General features: G+C 41.4%; 1 long non-coding RNA gene across 1 annotated transcript; it reads left to right on the top strand.

Annotated features, from left to right (window-relative positions):
* The first annotated feature begins 531 nt into the window (after positions 1–531).
* On the top strand, positions 532–7,929 carry LOC141375351 (uncharacterized). Its single transcript, XR_012383259.1, has 2 exons — positions 532–5,182; positions 5,934–7,929. It is a non-coding gene; the product is annotated as an uncharacterized lncRNA (long non-coding RNA).
* Positions 7,930–9,050: the final 1,121 nt, after the last annotated feature.

The following is a 9,050-nucleotide window of genomic DNA, read 5'->3' as shown; positions in this document are numbered from 1 at the left end:
CATGCTAGAATCATGCTAGTCAAATGCTAATTCATGCTAGAATAGTGCTAACAACATGCTAATTCATGCTAGAATCATGCTAGTAACATGCTAATTCATGCTAGAATCATGCTAGTGTAATGGAAATTCATTTTAGATAAACATGTGTAGTGGAAACTTACAGCAGAAACAGCGGAGCACCTGATGCACGTACAGAATGGGCCTTATTAGGATTTGACCTTGCAACCAGTACAAACTAGATAGAACAGTGAACACACTTTGCTTCAGTGTCTCATTCTGTAGAAACTGTCGTCAGAATGGGCAGTATTAGGGTTTGACCTTGTAAGCAGTAAAAACCAGATAAAAGGGTGAACACACTTGACTTCAGTGTCTCACTCTGCAGAAACTGTTGTTGCTGTATGACTGTGACCTTCTTTGCAAAGAATAAAACTTTAAAAAGACATTCCGAGTAAGACTTTGTTTCTTGACCACAGAGAGCGCCTCTTTAAAGAAAATTGCCACTACAATTTGGTGTCAGAAGTGGGATGTCTTGGAGGAACTTTTCCGGACCCTGCGGACGGTGACTGATCATCCTGGGATTTCGTGTCACAGCCCTGCCCCGCTCGATTGAGGGTTGAGGGGCCGACCGCAGGGCTCGGAGGGGAACCCCACTGACATCTGGGAAAAAGAACTCAAGTGGCATCTGAACTCTCTGGTAAGAGACAAATTCTTTGTTTGTTACTAAAAGAAAATTGAACAGTTTTGGGCATTTGATTAGGCAATTAAAAGGGTTTTTCACTGTAATTTGGGCCATCACCATGCTGGTAGATCTGTCTCTGTGGGATAGCAGCGTGATTAATGCAAGTGAGATCTGACATCAGGTGGGGATCGAGACCTTTTTACAAGTGAGATCTGGCGTTTAGCTGAGATCAAGACCTTACACAAGTGAGATCTGGCGCCTGACTAAGATCAAGACCTTTTTAACACGTTTGGCTAGCTAACTGCGATTTACTCCCGGGAGGGGGTTGAAATCAGGGGGCTGTGCGATTTACTTCCAAAAAGAGGTTGAAATCTAGGGCTGTGCGATTTACTTCCGGAAGGAGGTTGAAATCAGGGGCCAAGCGATTTACTTCTAAAAGGGGGTTGAAATTGGGGGCCACAAAATTAGAGCTGGAAAGCTTAACTTTTCGATTTTAGGTGAAAAATCGAAATCTGTTGGAGACGTCCGACAGATTAATAGGTACCGAAAAAGTCCAGGGGAAAGATTGTTGCCAGCATGGGGAAGTCTCAAAGCAAAATAAAAAGATATGATACACCGGTGTTTTGGAATATGGGAAATTTATACGGCAAAAGAAAAAAAAAAAGAAAAAGGCATGCAAGAGATAGGAAAACAATAAAGTATCACAAGTTTCTAAGAGAAAAGGAATGTTGAGTGTTACTAGGTTAAACATATTGAAAAAGCAGATGAGAAGGCAGAAGGAAAAGCAGGTTGTTGTTGTTGTGAAAGACATGTGTGTGTGTCGTATGGAGACACTGTTGATTGTTGGCTCAGGGAGGCAGATAAGAGGCAAAGAGGAAAATGCTGCAGAGGCAGCTGGCATGAAAAATGTGAAAGGGTGAATGAAAGAGTAATTAGCACTACTAATCCTTTCTATACATCTGTTTCCATACATGTACCGCCGTACCATCACTATCCCATGGCTGAGCTGCGAGCCCTGAGAACTGACCCAAACCTCAACTGCTACTGTCCCAGAAGACCTCCGACCGCACCAACGAAATTCCCACCTCAAGCGAGTGGAGGACATCTGTTTGAACTGGAGAAATGGACATTTAACGAACATTCTGCTGTGTGCTCAACATGCTGAAGACAAGCTGACAGTGAAGCAAGAGCAAGACAAGAAGAAAGCAGAAAGGGAGCTGTGCATGGCTCTGGTACAAGTGGCCAACCAAAGATCCAACCAACACCTGACAACCAAGTTCAAAGGTGACAAAGGTGTCAAGGGGGAGAAAGATACTAGATGGAGAAACTGGTATGTGACGTATGGCGATGAAACCTGCAGAGCCTGTCGTGCACGTGATGTGAACCGGTACCAAATGTCTGCGCTTGCAACCGAGATGGACTTTTGGTTAAGGATTGACCCGAAAGGCGCTAACCAACAACGAGGAGCTGATGTGCGGAGAGGGAAGAGCAGAATGGAGAGGGTCTGGGCAAACAGCCAACAGCTACAGTAAAGGGAAGTGAACATTTTTTTACTAACATGTTTAAATGCAGACACATTTTTATACACACATATTCACATACACTGACAAACTGGCTCTCTGCAATGAAGGAAAAGCTTGCATTTCCCACTGTAAATTTGGCATTGTTTTTAATAGTGAAGCATTTTTTTTTTAAATATGCAAAATATTCTATGTTGATTGAGAATACATTGGTTGAGTTTCTAGCTGATAGTGGAGCTAGCATATCTTGCATACGACCATGTGACCTGCAGTGTGAAATACCTTTAACAAACAAATTTCACAAGTCTCTGTCTGGATCTGGTCATACAGTGGTTGAGCGATTTACAGCTCCACTGACCTATGAGACAGAGGGGGGTAAAATTTTCAGACATGCATTTGTTTGTTCATTAAAATGCCCTGTTCCTATCCTCGGAAGGGACATTTTGTGTAAACTAAACTTGATTTTAACAGCAGATACCACTGGTGTGAGAGTGATTGAAGGAGAGGAATTTTGTTGTTTACAAATTGAATCACAAGCACCGAAGTGGGCTTATGAATGGCTGGTTGAAAACAATGAGTGGGCTAATTCAATTTGCAAATTGGCTGAAGAACGTGTAAAACCTTTTGACAGGGATATAATGTCTCCTGGTGAACTGCATTGTACGTCACATGTCGTAACTGATAGGGATGCAGAGTTTGAAAAGGCTTGGTTTGAGGCAAATGTGAATGAAACTTTGATTTTAGAGAAAATGTACTGGAAGGATAGTCTGTGTGCAGTTTCAGTGTCTCTGTCAGAAAAGCAGCGTTCATTCTATCTCATGTCAGCACAGGCTGTGCCTCACATATCAGTTTGCAAGGGTAAACATCAGTCTTGGGCTGATTTAGGCCCGTTTGAGAAGCAGTGTCTTGAAGTCAAAGATTGTATCAGCAGAGAGGGAGGGGTAGAATGGAGCGCGCTCTCGCAGGCCTTTAGGGTGGACAGTGAAACTGAAACAGCTGTTTCAAGAACTGTGACTGCGATTGACAAACATTGCGTAAAGAATTCTTGCATGGTTGACTTTAACGCTGCAGACATACACCCAGCTTTAGCAGAAATACTAAGTGAATTGTGGGCTAAAAGCAAATATGATGTTGGTTTCATCAAAGGTTGTGATCCAGTGACAATCATTGCAAAATCTGATTACAGACCATGCCAACAACAATATCCTTTGAAAAGGGAAGCCATTGAGGGCATTACCCCAGTATTTGAGGCTTTACTGGAACAGGGCGTTATTGTACCATACAACAATTCTAAGGTTCGCACCCCTATTTTTCCTGTTAAAAAGATAAGGGATAATGGGATGCCTACTGAATGGCGTTTCGTACAGGATTTACAAGCAGTAAATGCAGCTGTCAAACAAAGGGCTCCATTAGTTCCAAATCCGTACACGATTTTGTCACAAATTCCTGAAAAATCACAATTCTATTCAGTTGTTGATCTGGCAAATGCATTTTTCAGTGTGCCAGTGGACAAAGACAGCCAGTTTTGGTTTGCATTTAATTTTAATGGCAAAGGCTACACCTTTACACGTTTGTGTCAGGGTTTTACAGCATCTCCAACTTTGTACAATGAAGCGTTGTTAAGAAGTTTGGAACCTTTGACCCTGACAGCTGGAACTGCTTTGTTACAGTATGTTGATGACCTGTTGATATGTGCTGAGAATGAAGAGACGTGTGTGAAAGACACTGTGACTGTCCTTAGGCATTTGGCTAAGGAGGGCCACAAGGTCAGTTTGACAAAATTGCAGTTTGTTAAACAAAAGGTAACATTTTTGGGGCACGTCATTACACCACACAGCAAATCTCTGTCTGAAAAACGGGTGAGTGGTATAAAAAATGTACCAAAACCACTAACGAAAAAAAAACAAATGTTGTCTTTTTTAGGTATGTGCTCATATTGTCGCACATTTATTCCAAATTATGCAATTTTGGAACAACCCCTGAGAGCCCTAACATTAGGGAAGGGGATGAAATCCACTGATAAACTAGAGGGGTCGATAGAGGCAGAGCAGGCATTTGTAAACATGAAATTACAAATGGCTGAAGCCCCTGCATTAGGTTTACCTTACCAACAAAACCATTTGTTCAGAGGGTAGATGAGAGAAATGGGTTTATGACGTCATTGCTCCTACAGGACCATGGAGGTAGACTGTTAAACAATGTACTGGTTTGAATGCAGCTACTATTCTTCCCACTAAGGAAGATGGGGAAGAGCATTGTTGTTTAACAGCACTTGAACAGGTGTGTACACCACCACCTGACCTTTCTGACGGACCACTTGAAAATTGTGACAATGTCCTCTTTGTGGATGGGTCAGCATTTTAAGATCCACAAACAGGCCAGAATAAAGTTGGTTACGCTGTAACAACTGAATTTGATGTGGTGACCTCTGGGAAATTGCCAGGGCACTATTCTGCACAGGCCGCAGAGCTTGTGGCGTTGAAAGAGGCATGTAAATTGATGGCAGAAAAAGAGGCTACCATTTACACTGACTCAAGATATGCATTCGGGGTAGCTCATGATTTTGGGGCTCTGTAGAAACACAGAAAATTACTAAAATCTGATGGTCGACCAATAATCAATGCTCCTTCAGTGGCAGCGCTGCTGGATGCAATTTTACTACCTGACAAACTGGTCATTTGTAAATGCGCAGCGCACTCTAATAATAAAGATTCTGTTTCTGTAGGTAACTCCAGGGCAGATGGAGCAGCAAAAGTCGCGGCGTCCCAAGACAAGGACAACTCTGAATGTTCTTTGCTATCTGTTGGTGATAACAATGACGTGTGTTCTTCTTTGCAGGACATGCAGACCTTTGCGACGGGGCTGGAGAAGAACAAGTGGAGACAGTCTGGCTGTGTGATGAAAGATAATGTGTGGAAGAGTGCTGAGGGCAGGGCGTGTTTACCAAAACATTTTTTCCAACATTATGCAAAATTACTTCACGGTAAAGATCATGTGTCAAAAACAGCAATGGTTGCGCAAATGAACGAACTGTGGTTCACAAAGGGGTTCACTGCATTTGCGGACAATTTCTGTAGACGATGTGTAATTTGCAACACACATAATGTGGCCAGAGCGATAAAAGTTCCACTATCATCTCATCCACCTCCAACAGGGCCTTTTTGAATATTTGATGATGGATTTCATTGAATTGTCCCCATGCAATGGGAAAAGGTACTGTTCGGTGATGGTTGACGTGTTTAAAATGGGTTGAAGTTTTTCCAACCTCAAAACAAGATTCGGCTGCGGTAGCAAAAGCGTTACTGACTGAAATTGTGCCGAGATGGGGAATACCACGAAAAATAAGTTCAGATAATGGTACTTATTTTGTTAATGAAGCAATCAAACAAGTGGGCCAATATTTGGAAATTGATTTGAGAACATATTGCAGTTACCATCCGGCTTCAGGTGGAGCTGTTGAAAGAGAAAATGGCATCCTGAAAAACAAATTGGCAAAATGTTGTGAAGACACAGGGCTTACATGGGTTCAAGCTTTACCCATTGTCCTGATGTACATGAGAATGAGAAAAAGATCAAAAATGAATTTGAGCCCGTTTGAAATTCTCTTTGGTAAACCACCGCGTGTAGGTGTGAATGGGGGAAAACAGCAGCTGCCCTCAACAGATGTGTGTGAGAATGACATGTTGAATTATTGTAAAGAATTGTCTCATGTGTTGTCCGATGTTTGTGTGCAGGTAAAGGCCGCACAGGGGAAGGCTGCTGAGAGACCACTGCACAGTCTGAGGCCTGGCGATTTCGTGGTGATCAGGGACCTAAGGAGAAAGAGCTGGAGAGCGAAACTCTGGTTGGGTCCATTTCAAGTGCTACTGACCACTGAGACAGCGGTGAAGGTCGCAGAGCGGGCGACGTGGGTGCATGCTGGGCACTGCTGGAAAGTTCCATCTCCTGAGAAGGATTCCACGAGGGAGTAGGAGAGAAAGAGGGGCTCTGAAGCTGTCTGAAGAAAACAGCAGGCTGCTATCTGAGTGAAGCAAGGTCACAGCTGGGGAGAAACAACAAGGTCAAGAGGTGTGTGTGGGACAGTAACTTCTGAATACAACACCAAGCAGCAGACGGAGGAGAAAGCGACCAAAAGAGAGGTGAATAAGCTGTGATTGACCATCGCATTAAAGATCTGAAGATGAACGAAAAGATTCGCTGGCATCCATTCCGAGTGCCAGGTATGTGTGGGCTGAAAAAAAAAAAAAACACGTTGTGGCTGACGTTACTATCATTGACATTATGTTACGTCATCTTCCTTGCTCTGGAACTGGCAATGGAGTGTGTGGATTGAGACAAATCACACTGATGTTGCTATTATTATCACTGAGTGTTCTGTTGTTTTCATTAACCTGATTCCAGCAAACCATTTCTGACATTGTAGCCCACATGAGAATGGCCGTAAAAGAGCCTAAGAATTTAAACAACTGATGGCTAGATTGGCTGTTGTTTAAGAGGGGAAACTGGATCTACTGGGCCTTACTGTGGTGTTACCTGTATTGGGGGTGGGTCTAGTGATATTATGTTGTCTGCCATGTATATTCAGATTTGTATCATGGTCAGTGGGCAGACAGATTACATCTACAACATCCCATCTGATGGTAAAGATGGCGGTTAAAAAAGAGGGTATGAATGTTGACATGGGTCATGATTTTGATTATGACTTTGACGATAACAGTAGCTACATGGATATGGATAAAGAAAAACCGTAAACAAATTGAGAACAAAATTTTAGGTAACAGCTGTTACTTAATTGGGAAAATATTAACGGACCTGACTTTTTGAAATTTGAGATAACTATCTGCTTGCTTATATGTATTTTGGGTCTATCCAAACAAAAACAGCAAACTGCATGAGTTGGTATGTTCTGTAACAAGTCTTAAAAGAGTGATCATTTGCATGAAAATCGAGAGAAGAGTGTAAATGTGATGTATGTTTAAGAGTACAGAAACAACAATGTGTTCCTATGTTTGTGAGTGTTATTGATGAATTGATAATGTAGAGTGTTAGTAATTTTTTAACTGATTGAAGAAATGCTTTCAGAATTTTGTTGTGTGAACAAATCAATAATGTGAAAATAACAGGCAATTTCTGTGATTTGAACCTCTGAGGGGTGACTGAGGGTCTGATTTCGGTCAGGAGCGCAATAACAGTGATTATTCGTTTAGCCCGGCTCCCAGGGAAGAGGGATGTTTTGAAAGGTAACTCTTAATGGGGAAACTATATTAAGAAGAGTGTTTAAACATCTCTAGTGTATTTGATGTGAGCAGAAACCTGTTAAATGATTAACCAGTGTGATTTTAGAAATCAATTGAAAAATGAATTTAATAATGAGTTATCAATGAATGATAAAAAGAGAGGAATTGTAATGGAAATTCATTTTAGATAAACATGTGTAGTGGAAACTTACAGCAGAAACAGCGGAGCACCTGATGCACGTACAGAATGGGCCTTATTAGGATTTGACCTTGCAACCAGTACAAACTAGATAGAACAGTGAACACACTTTGCTTCAGTGTCTCATTCTGTAGAAACTGTCGTCAGAATGGGCAGTATTAGGGTTTGACCTTGTAAGCAGTAAAAACCAGATAAAAGGGTGAACACACTTGACTTCAGTGTCTCACTCTGCAGAAACTGTTGTTGCTGTATGACTGTGACCTTCTTTGCAAAGAATAAAACTTTAAAAAGACATTCCGAGTAAGACTTTGTTTCTTGACCACAGAGAGCGCCTCTTTAAAGAAAATTGCCACTACACTAGTAACATAGTAAGTCATGCTAGAATCATGCTAACAACATGACGTTTATGCTAGAATCATGCTAGTAACATGCTAATTCATGCTAGAATCATGCTAACAACATGCTAATTCATGCTAGAATCGTGCTAATTCATGCTAAAATCATGCTAGTAACATGCTAATTCATGTTAAAAACATGCTGGGTACATGCTAATTCATGCTAGAATCATGCTAGTAACATGTTAATTCATGCTAGAATCGTGCTAGTAACATGCTAATTCATACTAGAATCATGCTAACATTATGCTAATTCATGCTAGAATCATGCTAACAACATCTATCTATCTATCTATCTATCTATCTATCTATCTATCTATCTATCTATCTATCTATCTCTATCTATCTATCTATCTATCTTTTCATACTTTTTAAAACTGTTTAAATAAACTATTACCGTCAGGCTTTCACAAGCCAGCCTCAAAGTTTGTTCTCAAACTTTAAGAATCTAGTTAGGCTGGCTTGTGTAGCAAGCCAGACTACTGTTATCCTATTAAACTTATTAGGCTGGCTTGTGTAGCAAGCCAGACTACTGTTATCCTATTAAACTTATTATTATTTTTCTATATTATTCTTCTTCTGAGACTAAAAATTAAACTCTATCTCCTCCTAGGCCATTCAAGCTATGACCATCAAACTTGGGTCAGACCTCCGAACTATTCTGACTCGAGTTGCTATATCCTTTCCGACTGATCCGACTTTCGGTTTCCCGAAAAACGTCCCGGGACCGTCGGAAAAATCCCATAGACGTAACATTGGATCAAACTTTGTGACCTCATAACTCCGCATCAGAATGTCACACAGACTTCTAACTGGGCTCATTTAACTCAGACTATCAAACTGCCAATGACTGATCACCTTTAAACTTTCTGGCCACGCCCTAGCAACCACTTTTGGACCCTAGAAACCGTCCCATAGACTTCCCTTGCAAAAGACTCTCATTGACTTTACATGGGATCAAACTTTGTGAGCTCATAACTCTGCATCAGACTGTCCTACAGACTAATGGCTAGGCTCATT

This window comes from Danio rerio, chromosome 7 (genome assembly GCF_049306965.1).
Source record: "Danio rerio strain Tuebingen ecotype United States chromosome 7, GRCz12tu, whole genome shotgun sequence".
Taxonomy (NCBI): domain Eukaryota; kingdom Metazoa; phylum Chordata; class Actinopteri; order Cypriniformes; family Danionidae; genus Danio; species Danio rerio.
This window is presented reverse-complemented; position numbering and strand designations above follow the sequence as displayed.